Source organism: Limulus polyphemus, unplaced genomic scaffold, assembly GCF_000517525.1.
Source record: "Limulus polyphemus unplaced genomic scaffold, Limulus_polyphemus-2.1.2 Scaffold2620, whole genome shotgun sequence".
NCBI lineage: Eukaryota > Metazoa > Arthropoda > Merostomata > Xiphosura > Limulidae > Limulus > Limulus polyphemus.
The window spans coordinates 61,382-77,614 of NW_013668230.1; the positions used below are offsets into that span (position 1 = coordinate 61,382).

At 36.4% G+C, this 16,233-nt stretch overlaps 1 protein-coding gene across 3 annotated transcripts in view; it reads left to right on the top strand.

Annotated features, from left to right (window-relative positions):
* LOC106467456 (solute carrier organic anion transporter family member 3A1-like) overlaps positions 1–16,233 on the top strand; it is a 159,373-nt gene that overhangs the window by 57,611 nt on the left and 85,529 nt on the right. The window lies entirely within an intron of this gene.

A 16,233-nucleotide genomic window follows, 5' to 3' on the forward strand; every position in this document is an offset into this window, starting at 1 on the left:
AACTCTTGGTCTACTCTTTTACCAACGAATAGTGGGATTAACCGTCACATTATAACGCCCCCACGGCTGCAAGGGCGAGCATGTTTGGTGTGACGGGGATTCGAACCCGCGACCCGCAGATTGCGAGTCGAGCGCCCTAACCACCTGGCCATGCCGGGCCATGAGATGGGGAACGGCTCATGAAGAATCTAAAGATGAACTCTTATGACAAACGTTGAAGGGTAGCCTTGTTCGTTTTATTTTACCCCGAATCACGTTTTCTTAAAGTCAAAATGTAAACTTTCGTATTCCCGTAATTAACAAAGCAGTATGATAAAAATGTAAGCATTTATGCTTATTGTACATATTGCGTACATTAAACTGTTGACTAGCCAAATAGAAAGCGTGGTTTACGAATGCCATGTGTAACTATAGGCGATGGTAACTCGTTACAGGAACAAATGATGATGTTGGGTGAGATTTTCTAAGACCGTATCCCACCTTAAAAAATATTAATCTATTTTCTAGCTGATTATATATATATATAATAGAAATTAACAGTGTAAGTTATGCCCCAATTTCTAAGCTCACTTTAAAGGAAGTCACTCTGCTTTTAAACGTACCTTGAACACAAATTTTCCTCTTAGATATTACGTAAAAAACTTGATTTATGTTATGTTAAAAATGTGTATTTTGCCGTCTTGATATAATCATTTCTAGTACTTTCCAAGATATATTTTCCTGGAAATTGTAAAAGTGTTAAACAATTGCTTCTGGTGGGTACTTGTTTGTCTAGAGGTCTTCTCGCATGGCTACTGAAGGCTGCTCATGAGTGGCTGAGAGAGGATGAGAAGGAGTAGTAAAGTTTCCGAGAGAATATTCGCTAAAATACTCACAGTTTGTCTATTCATTTCTTTGAAATAACTGTGATTTAGAAATGTCTTATTTTTAAGGTTTTAGAATTTTGTTTCACTTTATACCTGAACGAAAGATTTTAGTATGAAATATATTGCTAATTCTGCTAACCATTCAAATACAGAGTTTACCCAGATGTCTGATCCTATGGGAAAATGGGACGTGATTTCTTCGGTGTGTTGCCTCTGGGATCTTCCTCTTCATGAAAAACCCAAGATGATTGGATAAAGAGTGTAGCATCAATAATATAATAGGCCTAATATTAGTAACAAGTATAACTAATTGTGGAACACCCTGAATGATAAAGAAACACATGTAAAATAAAGGTACAAAATTGATTCAGATAAAATTACAAGAGGGTTTAGAACGTCTTATTAAAACGTTATGGTCAATGTCATCACATCCGGTTACTCACTATCTGACGAATGGGTATTTAGACAATAGCCCTACAGCGTAGTTGCCATTGCCAAAGCCCCCCCCCCCCCCACCGTCTTACAGTTGTCATGTCCAAAGCACACCACTCCTCCCTGTGGACTTTACAAATTCCTTTATATGCAATAGCATGAATACTCATTTCATTCTCCAGCTGCTTGAAGCATGCGACAGGAGAAGGGGAGGTTTATCTGTATAAACTCATACCCTGTTGGTCTTATTTACAGACAGAGATCTCTCTTGATGATCTTGCGTATTGTTGCCTGGGGCATATGGACGGTTTTTACCACTGATCTTTGTGTTCATGGATTCTAACCTGATGCAAAATGCCCCAATTTGCTTACCATGGCTGAGGTACGACTTGTTGCTGATCTCATTCCGGAAAGTCCTGGTGCCCGAAGTTGAACCATATTCCTTTATTTTCGAATGTCATGAATTACAAGGAATATCTCCGTTTTGGAAGATCTAGATCCCCGATCTGAACACATCCTTATGATTTGAGTGGATCAATATTTTGCGTTGACAAGGGCTGATATAAACGATCCATTTACGGTGGGATCACATTATCTGGAAAACGTCAAACAATGTCAAAAATTATAATTTTTTTGTGGGATATTGGATTTATATTCTATACAGCATTTCTTCTCTAACAGTGTACTTGATCATTTCTTACTGTAGGAGACGAAACATTGTACAGAAATAAGTATATTATCCCACAAACAGCTATTTCAAAACTTCGTATTGTTTGTAAGTTAAGTGGGTATCTTTCAAAAGCAAAAAATATAAACATAAAAATCAAACTGTAGTTCTGATACATTTAATTCCACTGCTACTTTATATGGGCTGTGGTTGTTTCCACATTTCAGAATCATTTTCTTATAACATATTCCACCCTGTATGTGTTTGGCTTAGCTCAAGGTATGGTATGGCCAAGTGGTTAGGGCGCTTGACTCGAAATCTGCGGGTCTCGGGTTCGAATACTCCCTCATCGAACATACTCGTACATACTTTCAGCCGTAGGGGTGCTATAATTTGACGGTCAATCCCACTATTCATTGGTTAAAAGTAGCCCAAAAAGTGGCGGTGGGTGGTGTTGACTAGTTGCCTTTCCTCTAATCTATCACTGCTAAATTAAGGACGGCTAGCGCACACAGTCCTCGTGTAGCTTTGCGCGAAATTCAAACCAAGCTGGCTTAGCTTAGAAAGAATATGTGGTGTTGCCCTGTTAACTTAATAAATACTGCAGCTGAAGCAACAGTGAGCTATTATGTACATGATAATAAAAATAAATTGACACGTCTAAATGAAAGATTTTTCTAGTTTATTTTCCCCGACGTTTCGAGCAAACGCCATTCGTCTGACAGTAAAGACCGTGTAACAATGTTTTGCACAAAACCAGTTTTATTAAGTATATCGGCCTGGTGATTAGAGCGCTCGACTCGCAATCAGCGTGTCGCTGGTTCGAATCCCATCATCGAACATGTTCGCCCTCTCAGCCCTTTCCACTATTCAATTAGCTTAGCCGAAGAGCTGACGGTGGGTGGTGTTGACTAGCTGCTTTCCCTCTAGTGTATCACTTCTAATTTAGACACGGATAGCTCTCATGTAGCTTTTGCGCAAAATCCACAAACAAACTCAACAGTTAACTATAGCTAAACCATGGGGTCCGTCGTACAGTAGACACTTTTATACATGTCCATAGTGCATGTATCACTTTTTAACTGTCGGACGATGTTAAATAATAGATTACATAGCACGAATGATCGAGTTGTGACTTCCGTCTGAGGACAAGCAGACTCCCTATTATACGTAGACTGACCTTAGTTAAGGTCTTAAAATAATTGAAATGGAGAAAAACGTGACGTCACACCCACCTTAGTCTGCTTATCCACAGACAGCACAGGCAAATGAGCTTAGCGTATAATTTACTACTTAAGTTGAACAATTAGATGTCGCATTTAAGAATAGATACATAGGTTTCTAGCCAACAATACCGCTTAACGACTACTAGATACTTTGCTGTTCAACAGTTTAGAGAATAGTCAATAATGATGGTTTGGAGGAATTCATTCGTCACTATATAGCAAGAGTAATGTATCTTTACACTAAGTGAAAATCTTTACTGACAAAGGAGACTTTTAGGCGCTGCTTACGATGAATGATTTTGAGAAGTATCACTTGCATTGCTTAACCAAGTGTGGTAAGTATTACTTTTGAGATTGAATAGCTCTGTATCTATCTACGTACGTTAAAAATAGAGTTGAAAAGAAAGTCGACAGGCGGTTGATATGTTTAATGTATTACTAAGATTGAAATATACTATTCTTCTAAGATAGTTAACATGCTGGGCTACAGACCTGAAGGTACAAAGTTCGGCTAAACATGCTCCGTATTTTCAACAGTGGGGACGTCATAACTGTGGTAATCACTCTCGTTATTTAGTTAAAAGTTGTCACGTAGGCGGAGGGTACTGCTGACTGGCTATTCACCTTCTGGTCAGTAGTTCTAAATTACCGATGGCTATACCTAAGCCTCAGGAACTTTGACTAGTCCGTTTAGACCGTATGTCGAATAAGGTGTCGTTCAGGTTGAAAATCAAGTTATACCAAATTCGCAGCGAACTAAACAGGAGATATCAGTCAATTAAAACATTTCCTTTCTCATAAACATTTCAATCCAATGAAGTTCGCAGTCATTTTGAGCACTGTTGACGAGAATAATCCGTATCACGAAGACACTCCGCCTATAATTTGGAATGGAGAAATGTTTATAATCCTGCATTCGGAATTCTAAGAATAAATGTCACCGTAATTTTTTTTCTGGAACAAAGGTTCAAGGTTAGGCCACGAAAGAAGTCGGTAAGTTTGTGATTTAAACGCATAACTGTTCCACTTGATAGTTTCTGATAAGAAAGTTTTCTATGCTAATTAGTTCTACCAATGATTGCACTCGAAGGTTGTTTCTAGGTCAAGGTGACCACTTATAGTGCTATTTTTCTTGGATTTTATGACTTCGGATTCACTTAGTGTTGCGTCCTTTGATCTCTTTTCTCCAATGAATTAAGATTTTGTTTGGAAAAATTAAGGTTTCATTCTAACATCTCATCAAGTATTTACTGGCTTGCAAACCTCATTGTACAGTTGGATATTAGGTTGTTATGATATGTCTTAACGCTTTTCTCAGCGACTGTTTTGTTTTTGTTTTTTCAATTCGCTTTTTTTATTTTCTTTCTTTCTTTATTGCAAAGTCAGGTCAAGGTTAGGCTGAAGGTCAAGCCGATTTAGTAGTAAACAAATCGAGGTTTAAATCTGAAGTTAAAGTGCCCAACAAACGACGATATTTCGTGAAGAGAATTTTGTTGAAATAGGTGGCGCTGGTTTACTAGGTTAATAAGGTTTGTTGTTCAACAGTTAATAGCTCTTTGGTAGCAACGTTCCAGAGAATTATGAGTACATTACAGAGAAAAAAAATAATAAAACCACAACGATTAAAACCTTTTAGGGACAATTTACCGAATTCACGTTCAAACAATGTCTGACTTAGTGTCTAACACGATAAGAAGATAGTTAGATTTATAAATATATCTATAAATACATAATGGATGATAGAAAATTGACCACAATTTTACGATATGACAGTCTGACTCACTAGCAACGTTTGAAATTTGGAAACACATCCATTAATTAATGGCAAGCGTTTTAGCTAGCGTTATTGTTACGTGTTTACGTTGTTTTCGTCCTTTTAAACGTCCCAATGATTATAAACAAGACGTATGATAAGTACATCATGCTTTATTTAAAAGAAAAACCGTGACGATAGACAGATTGCCAATTTGCCCCATTCTTTAGACGCAACACAGTTTTTTGATTTAACACCCTTTACAGTATTACTTAGAAGACAGAAAAATCGTGTAAACTATATCTTCAAGCCTTCGTATATTTAGTATCGTTGAATCTGACCTGTCTGTAAACAGTGAGGTCATGACAGACTTCCGCCGACCTCAGACTTTTCCCCTTGGGGAAAGTTTCATTAACTACCACCAGTCGGCGATAGAAGCTGAAAGCCTTTTTTGTTTTTTATGACCACTTACGATTGTACTGGAAGGCTATCACACAGTCCTGTTTTCTTATTCACTCACTGAGATCCCAGGGGCCTTTTTTTTGTATACACATACACACTGCAAAGCCTTATCTGGGTTTGTTTTCTTTCTCCACAGACTGAACTTTGCCATTGAAGGACAGCGAGATTATGTGGCCGTACAGTATTTGCGTTTCCGAAACAGAAGTGTTTGTACATTAATTATAAGAGTTGAGGACACGATAAACAAGTTTTAACTGACACGCCTGTCGTATTTCAAAGCGGAGAAGTAACTTCTCTATAAAATAATTAAAAGTTCTTTAAACATGAGATAAGATGGTCGAAGTACGAGAGGCAATGTGATGAAGTTATAACAAGTCATTTCATTTCAGTGCTCTCTCTGGCGGTATGTAAGACAACTGTAGAATGAATTGCCTTTTAACTTTACTGAAACCAGTAATCTGTGTTTCTGCAACATTTTAAAGAATTATGTTCGGAAATCTAGCAGATGAACAAGAAGAATAAAAAAAGGAGCTCCAATTTCTTTATAACTGAAACTCACAAAGGAATTGGAGAGAGCTGTGCATGATTGAAAAGTTTGCTCAAAGTTTGATGTTTATTTGACCTTAATTAATATTAAATTCCAACAGAGGAAGCTACCTACTTAGAGCGGAATTAAAAATGAACATGATAATCTGTATAGCTTATTAAATACGCTTTTGTTACGTTCTTACTTAGAGTGATTAGAATGCATTGTTTCATCAGTTGAGTACTCTCGCAGTTAACGATACTTTCGGTCATAAACCCAATAATATCTCACGAGATTGACCAGTTTAGGCAACTTAGATTAGTCTTTAATACACATATTTAGGTAACAATGCAAAATAATATCTGTGATAAAAGGTACCCCTGGTGGCTGGTTCAGTGATAAATTAAGGGTCTTATAACGCTAAAAATTGAATTTCGATACCTACAGTTGACAACACACATGTAGTTTTGTGCGTAAACAACAACGAAATAAGTAAACTATAATAAAAGTATGATAATAATAAAAATTAAAAATAATAAAACTAATGAGGCCCACTCCTGCGTAAAGAGTGTTGTTACAAAATGTGGTTCTTGTGAGTGAACACGCTATGCCTGAGGGATATCCCTTGCTGCCTCTAGTAGATAACCTATTTAAATGTGTTTACCCGAACCTGTTTACCTACATATCTATGTCTGAGCTCATTTACCTGTACAACAAAGTCGCGCTACAATCTTATATTTACCGATATATCCAATAACCTAATTACCTATGGATCCAGAAAAAAAAATTGAATATTTCTAAACCATATAGAGTATATGTTGTCTTTATGAATATATAAATATGGATCAGCTTATAAGTATCTTCTAACACTTGTTTTCTGTATTTGGAATCTTGTAAAATACTCCCTATTGAAAATTATACTTCCATGGCTATCCTCGAATTAGTTTATCTGAGTATTCACACACACACACACACACAAAAGGAAATAATTTTTTCGAACTTTGCAGAGCGCGTTTAATCGCTCGTAAATAAAAACTGCCCAAATTATGTTAATAATAGTCAGGTTCAACAATCGACCTTTGCGCATGCGCTATACTTTCCGTCTGATTTCCTTATTTAATGTTTGGAAGATCCAGCAAATCTTCATTAATCATTTCAAGTTATTAACTATTGAGCAGATGTGTCTCTGCTTGTGGTGAATGGGTTGTATGGAATTATAGCTCTTGCTATTTAATGATGATTGGATTTTGTTTTCGAAGTAGTTTGAACTTTTGAAAGTGTGCAAAACGAACGATAAAAATAAAGCAGTTTGTAACCTGTGTCTTCACCATTATGTTTATCTGTAGCTATCGGTACTTCTATGAAGTATTCTAGAACAATTACAGCCCGTAATATAAATGTTAGGAAACATTTTGGGTTTGTATCTCCGCATTGTTTAAACTTATATAACTGATGAAGAATGTATCAATTATTGCGTACACGCGTTTCTATCGAAATTAAGGAATTTGTCAAATCCATTCATTACAATCCCATTTTCACGATTTATTTGTTTTTTGCACGAGTAAATATGACTCAAAGTATTAAACAAGCAAATACTCAGTTTCATGTCAAGGGTGGCATGCTGTCTTGTGAAATTCGAATTTTTCTGAAGAAGTGAAAATTTAAATCGGACGGGGTTCGAACCTGTGACTCTTCTAATGGATTAGATGCTGTAACTATCTAAATTTACTTACCTCGAATTATCCAAAACTCAATTTTCACAAACAACTACAAAACAATGAAACTGAGAGGTGCAATTGGCCAAGACATCTACCTAATTACAATAATCGCGGGTTTGAACCCTGTCTGATTTCACTTCTTCGGATAATAAATCAATAATATTGTGTTTGTTTGTTTGTTTTTAATTATGCACAAAGCTACACAAGGGCTGTCTGTGCTCTTCCCACCACGGGTATCGAAACCCGGTTTCTAGCGTAGTAAGTCCGCAGACATACCGCTGTGCCACTGGGGGGCATAATATTGTGTACTGTCTGATAATTTATGTGACACATACGTGCTGGTGACGCTAATTTTTTTTTGTGGTAGGTTGTATAGCATAATGTTAAAAATATAAACCAGAACCCCTCAAGGTAAATAAACTAACTTCTCTGTAAATTTAAAATTAAGATTGCTTGAAAAGTAAAAATATTAAACACTGCTCCGCTTCTTGTATTGCTTTACATAACTTCGAAATTCATTAAAACACCATATGGAAATTATTGGGGGAAAATCGTTTTTAAAACTACTTGCAACTTTCAAAGTCAAGCTGAGTTTCATTTTTCTGAAAACTACAACGAACTAGTTCTCAGACAACATTTCGCGCTGCCATATAATTTATTTAACAACATCAGTGGCGAAGGCTCGTTGTCTGCTTCTAAATGTTTTCAGAATTGTTTTCTATAAATATATCGCAGACAGAAACTCTTTCCTGCCAAATATGAAATGGTGGAGAGCTCTAAACCTCAACATATTTTCAACTTAGTTGATGGAAAGATACCTCTTACGAAGAATACAGTTGTTTCAAAGTATTATTAACTTCGAGAAGAAGAAGAAAAAGGAATTATATATTTAGAGAGATGATGTATATCATCAGCATCAGGAAACCGTGCAATGATTTTTTGGAGCGCTTTCGTCATCACATCACGTTAATTTGGGTTTGTCCAACAATTCTTACTTCAGATCTTCAACACCCAGTTTTAATTGAACTGGGATTCCAGTTCTTAAGCCCAGATAAAGATAAGGTTGAATGTCTTTCGATAATTGAAGACATTGATTATTTACTATTGGACTAGGCGTAGCCATGTTTGCATGCTTCGTTATTATTTGAAAAAAAAAAAAGCTAAAGGAAGTACGGTAGGTGTATATACATGAATATTTCCTTTCTGTTTTACCGATTGCGCAAAAACATATTCATAATAAAATTAATTAAACGTAAACCCAAATCATAATAACTATAAAGTCAGTTTCCCAAGAATAGAGTACTTGTACCAGACAATAAACTGACGTTTTGTGTTTTATTTGCACGTGATTGGTAAAGATGGTAATGACAAAGAGCACAGTTTGAAAATGGAATATTACTGGGTATTTTTGGATTGACAGAGAATGTACCTTGTTTAACACATATTTTTTAGCAACTCGTGTAACCATATATTTCCAAGTAGAATATGTCTATTTAGTTGATAATACACCACTATTTACATCCAGTGGAGTAATAACAAAAATCTTAAAATTCTCAGACAAATGAGAAATAGAGCACATTTTCACCGTATAAACAATAGACAAAAATTGTCATTGGATTAGTAAACACGACACGTTCAGTCAACAAATCGCTAAAGTCTTTTAAACAGGAATTTTTAATTAGACGGTAAACTAGGGAGTGCGAATGCCAAATTCAACTTATTACTTATCAATCGACCTTGATAATGCACGTGGTGATTCGTTACATTTGAGCTTTACACTCTGAAGATTTGTTGAAATGAGACATTACGTAAGTACGGCGAGTGGTAAATATAATTATGAATGTAACATTTCACTCTTTCAACACTGCTGACGAACCTCAAGGAGGCAAAAATGTTTACAAAGTAAATAAATACATTCACATAGTAAACCTTTATCCAACTTTCGATCAGTTACTTGTTTGATTGTTGGGTTTTTGGGACAATTTTTCGACAAAATAAACAAGGAACGAATATAGCTGTTCAATGAAATTAATCTTTTCCCACTTCTTCTGTTTTCTCATTTCTTATTTAGGGAGTTCTTCATCGATTGCTCTCCGGTGACTCAGCGGTAAGCCAGTGAGTTTATAACGCTAAAAATAGGGTTTCGATATTCGTAGTGGGTAGAGCTCGGATATCCCATTGTGTAGCTTTGTGCTTTACAACAACCAAACAAGACTTCATCCACTACTGTGTTATGCCCCCTTCTCGGCATTTTTAAAGGTTTATTCCGTATTACTGGAACTGTCTTAAAACTGTGCAGTGTTGTGTGATATAATTTCTTCTTCTTACATCATCATAGACAACTTATAATACACATTTAAATGTGTATCTCCCTCTTTATATATACAATTCACTACATATTCGAATGAAAGTTAAACCATACGTTTATATTTGTTGCAATAATCCCTCAAAAAGTATTTCTATAATGTAGATCAAAATTGAAAGGAATAATTTGAAGGCGTAATAAATTATTTACTTTTGGTTTGAATGTAATATCCTGGATCTTCAACTACAACCACAAGCTTACGAGACCTCGGTGTGTTGGTTGGCTAGTAAATTTAGTTATAAAATAATAAATAAATGCTGAGTAAATGTTTATTTAATAAAGTAGGGACTATTATCCCCTCCACCTCAATTGACTTCCGTTTCATACGTTATCGGCCTGAGGTTTTCTACCGGAGGTCAGCAAAGAGATTTGGAAGGGACCTTGTGAGCATAATAATTCTTATATGTAATTGAAACGATAAATATTTAGTCTTTGGTGTAAGCAACAGATCTCTATTGAGTACATTTCGACACATTCTGAAAACAAAAACATTACTCCTCGAGAACTTCGCTCAAATCAAAAGGGTTCACAGAGCTGAAAATGTTGAGAACCACTGCCTTAACAAAGTTGAAAATGGTGAGAACTGCTGCCTTAAAAAAGCTGAAAATGTTGAGAACCACTGCCGTAACAAAGCTGAAAATATTGAGAACTTCTGCCTTAAAAAAGCTGAAAATGTTGAGAACCACTGCCGTAACAAAGCTGAAAATATTGAGAACCACTGCCTTAACAGAGCTGAAAATGTTGAGGACCACTGCCTTAACAGAGCTGAAAATGTTGAGGACCACTGCCTTAACAGAGTTTAAAATGTTGAGAACCATTAACTTAACAAAGCTGAAAATGTTGAAACCACTGCTTTAACAAAGTTAAAAATGTTGAGAACCATTAACTTAACAAAGCTGAAAATGTTGAGAACCATTACCTTAACAAAGTTGAAAATGTTGAGAACCACTGCCTTAAACTTCTCAGGAGAACATAGTAACTTGGGAGGATTATGAGTCGGAAAGAGTGATTAACATTTTATTTGACAGTAATTTTTGATTTAGTAAGGCCAAAGAAAAGGAAGCTTGAAGACGTATTTCAAATTATGTGACTCATTCTACATATAAAGCAATCAAAGTTAAGTTGAATACAGAAGATAAATGTATAGTCACAGTGTTACATCAATCTTAAACACAACCGTAAAGACACGAACCTAAACGTTGCCTAAAGGGAGAAATGGAGAAGCATTCTACCACAATGAATGTTGCCCCGACTACAGCTAGATCCCGTTATATGATGGTGCTTTTATTTTATAAAACAATAGTAGGTTGCGAGGCTGGTTATCAATAAAAATCCCTACTGGTTCAGCGGTACGTCTGCAGGTTTACGACGTTGAAAATCGGTTTTCGATACCCGTCGTGGGCAGAGCACAGGTAGCCCATTGTGTAGATTTGCGCTTAACAACAACCAACCAACCAAACAATCAACAGTATGAATTTACTGTGATGCTCCTATTTGTGTACTACATATTTAGGTTGGAAAAATAGAACATTCTATGTACTGTGTAAAAATTGTAATTAATCATATCAATTTATTTGTGGCACAACTTAGAAAAAAAAAAGACATTTCATACTAATTTATATTGTGTGGTCCCCCGATGGGACTGCGGTAAGTTTACAATCCGGGGTTCGATTTCCCGCGATAGATACAGCAGATAGCCAAATGTGGCTTTGCTCTAAAACAGAACAAAACTTTAGTTGTTTGTTTGTCCGTGAATTCTTTCCACACTCGCAGGATCATACTCAGCAGGTGGACTCGAGATGGCGTGGGGGTTCCTTATCTACACGACATAGCCTCCTATCAAGGAGGGGTTGAAACGCGACCAAAAGGTCACCCATGTCTGATAGTGTCTAGAAATATATATTAAAAATAGCTGAACTCGAATGTGGTATCGGAATTTGTGTTCGCGGCCCTCTAGGGATCCCAAAGAGCCAAGTTTGAAACTGTGTTCATATCTTCATTCACAAGCTAGTGGGACTCAACTTGGCACACGTGCTAAGGTACCAAAAGCGAGTGATATAACGGTTTTCTTTTTGGGTACTGACTTCCCCCTATAAAGTAGCTATAGTCCCCTTACAAAGGAGTACCAAGGGGAGTTAAGCTTGCTACAAAGGTCATTCAGGTATGATGGTGGTCTAGAAGTAGGTGTTCAGGCTCGCTAAGCCTTAATCTAGTATCAGATTTTGTGCTCCCCCCCCTCCTCCCCCCGCCATATTGGAGACTGTGTTCATATCTCTATTCAAAAGCTAGCGGGACCAAACTTGGCACACGTGCGCTGGCACCAAAAGGGCGAGTGTCCTGACAGGGTGTTTTTCATGTACGGACACCCTAAGGGTAGCTACAGATGTAGTTAGAATAGCGGAGGAGCTTGATAAGTACACTGGAGCCTCTGTGGGCTATGAGAAGGCCCTCTGAACATCGCAGCGGAGTGCGGGTATTTTATCCTGCTGTGTAAATAGATAAAACTAGAGTAGCATATTATATTAATTTGGACTTCGTAATTCGGGCCATCAAATGATCCTAGATTGCTGTTTTGGCTTATCTAACCTAAAACTTCATGTAATTATCGATAAAAATAACATTCCACGAAGTATACTTGATTTCTATTATCAGGTGATTCTGAAATAGAGTTACGTTTAGTATGCTCGTTCGTTGCAGCTCAATTGTCGATAGACTGTCTGTCCTAAGGTACAGAATACTTGACCCCTTTATTCGAAAACCATGTGGATAATTAATCCGTAAAAAGAAAAGAAAATTTGGTCTGTGTAGCATCCAGATGCTGTTACTAACTTAAATGGAACAAAAGATTTTACCAAATATACGAAAAGAATATCATCGAATCTAAGTCAGTGAACAACTCGAATAATTAATTATATGGTGCCATTATAATTAACAGTCAACTGATGTTACCCTGCAAAATGTCATTTTGTCATGATCAGTGAACAAATCGAATAATTAATTATATGGTGCCATTATAATTAACAGTCAACTGATGTTACCCTGCAAAATGTCATTTTGTCATGATCAGTGAACAAATCGAATAATTAATTATATGGTGCCATTATAATTAACAGTCAACTGATGTTACCCTGCTAAAATGTCATTTTATCATGACATATTTCTTCATTTTTGTGGGCTCTACTATTATCTGTTAAATTTATAGTTTGTAATTTCGTTGCTGAGAATAAATACAAAAAAGAAGGCCATGAGTATATTGTCAGACAAATATACAAACACTAGGACATGAACATATACTCAAACACATAAAAAAAAGAAGGGCGCGAGTGTTTGTTCAGATAGATATACAAACATTAGGGCATGAACATATATATACTCAAACACACATACAAAAAGAAGGGCACGAGTGTTTGTTCAGATAGACATACAAACATTTGGGCATGACCATATTCTCAGACAGACAAATAAACACTAGGACATCGATATATACTAAACAGATGTACAAACAGTAGGGCAGGAGCATACATTCAGACAGAATACAAATATCTGGGCATGAGTATGTTCTCAGACAAACTACAAACAGAGGGTTAAGAGTGCACAGACACACAAACACTAGGGTAGAGAATATACTCAAGTAAACATAGAAACAGAAGGGCATGAGTACAAAAACAGACGTATAAACATTTGTTTGTTTTTTGAATTTTGCGCAGAGCTACACGAGGGCTATCTGCACTAGCCGTCCCTAATTTAGCTGCGAAAGACTAGAGGGAAGGCAGCTAGTCATCACCACCCACCGCCAACTCTTGGGCTACTCTTTTACCAACGAATAGTGGGATTGACCGTCACATTATAACGCTCCCTCGGCCGAAAGGGCGAACATGTTTGGTGGGATGCGGATTCGAACCCGCGACCTCAGATTGTGAGTCGAGCACCCTAACCACCTGGCCATGCCGGGCCCGACGTATACATAAAAGCATGAGCACATACATACAGACACATACAGAATAGTAATTACTCTCTCTTCGCTCTTGCCCCCAGTGGCACAGCGGTATGTCTGCGGAATTACAATGCTAGAATCCGGGTTTCGATACCCGTGGTGGGCAGATCACAGATGTGTAACATTGTGCTTAATTACAAACAAACAAACAAACTCTCTTCACTCAAAATTCGTAGCATGCGATGAGTTTCTGAAACTTTCAAGCTGTTTATATTTGCAATAGACTCAAATATTAAGAAAACGTAAATAATAGTTTATTGATGAGTTTTTTTTTTCTTGCGTTACTGGTTACGGTGTCCTTGAATTCTGTTAAATCGACTTAACTTCGAAGCATTTAATTCGACCCGGATATTTTCGAGATACGTCATCACGAAATGAAAAATATTTTCAAACGTGTAAACTTTATTTCATCCGTAAGACGGATATGCGAAAATGATCTTAAGATTTCAATGGAAATTGTTTTCTCCACTATAGGTATTACGTAACTCAATATCTTAAATGCTTCTAGTCACGTGTTAAAACACGGGATCACTTGGAAACTGCTTGGTAAAGACGAGCAACGTATTATTTGGGTTAACTCGAAGTCTTGCAATGTTGGTACATTTTATAAAACGGGTCTTCATAACCAAATACTTCAGATCTTGTTCCGACAATGAGACGTTCTGTTGTAGTTAGTTTACAAGTGTTCTTAAGCGATGGACAAACTAGAAATATCATCCGTTTTAAAACTGCATTGCTGTGGGCACAACTTGTTTCGTTACGACGTCAGTCAGTTTTTATTTTCTGCTAAATTGTCCATTAGAATTACACATTTAGGCACTTTAACTGTCGCCATGTTAGGGAGAGGGTAAGGTGACCTTGACAAGCACACGTGCATTGTGACCTGGCGCTTTTTTTTTTCTTCTCCTGACTTTCCCACACTATAACTATAATAGGTATCGTAGCTGTAAAGCATAAACAATTCCTACACTAATATACACTTTAATAACACGCGCTTTCAGCTCACGAATGAGTAGATTGAGGACCATAGTCTTAGACTGTCTGTCGTTCATTGCCCTGTCCTGTCGGCTGTTGTGGGCCTGTTTTGCCAAACGTTTGGTGGGATAAGTATGTAGATGGGAAATAGTGTTTCTTGCGTGCAGTAGGTGGCGCAAATAACCTCCTCCTTGGGCTTTTTGGAGGGTGGTGAAGAGACAGCGGAAACAAGGGAAGGTGGTTTCCATGAGATTTCTAATTTATTTTCAACGTGTTTAATATTATCTAAACGAAAATGCCCAAAATAACAGACCCAGAAGAATACAAAGGCTTACTTCTTAAGTATCATAACGACAGACCCAGAAGAATACAAAGGCTTACTTCTTAAGTATCATTGGTCTTGTTTCTTTAGGCTTAAATTCCACCACAGCTACAATTTTTTTTCTAGTTTATACTATACACTGGTAACTGCTCATGCGTACTAGGTATCACTTATCTTATAGTTATGTTCATGAAACAATTTAATTTTAGAGGTGTAATGTTGACATGATGGTGGGTGTTGTAGATCTGCTTGTCCACGATTTCAAGCACTTTGTCTGTGTTAACGTTAATACACTTTAGAGCGATAACTTTGAGTAATCCGAGTGATTTTCAAATTTCATTTGTTTATCATTTTGTGAAAACAATTTGTTAAATATAATTAACATTATTCCGTAACAAGCCACTTACAACAAAAGTTTTGTTTTCCTGCTATTAATCAAATTAAGAAAATGAGGAAAAGACATGCAGAGAAAATCGATGTTTATATCATTGATGTACAATTTTTATGCAGTGTTTAGTATAAAACTACAACGAGTATCTTGAGAGCACAGACATTGCCAAGATTTTCGTTATGTTTTTTGTAGTCAACTGTTTTTATTTCGGAAACTGTTAAAAATTTAGTTCCTCCTTTTAAATGAGCATAATTATGTAAGATTCATTCACTAAATGAATCTTCATGTAGAATTATGTAAGATTCATTCCCTAAATGAAGATTCATATAGAATTATGTAAGATTCATTTACTAAATGAAGATTCATATAGAATTATGTAAGATTCATTCACTAGATGAAGATTCATATAGAAGTATGTAAGATTCATTCCCTAAATGAAGATTCATATAGAAGTATGTAAGATTCATTCCCTAAATGAAGATTCATATAGAACTATGTAAGATTCATATAGAAGTATGTAAGATTCACATAGAATT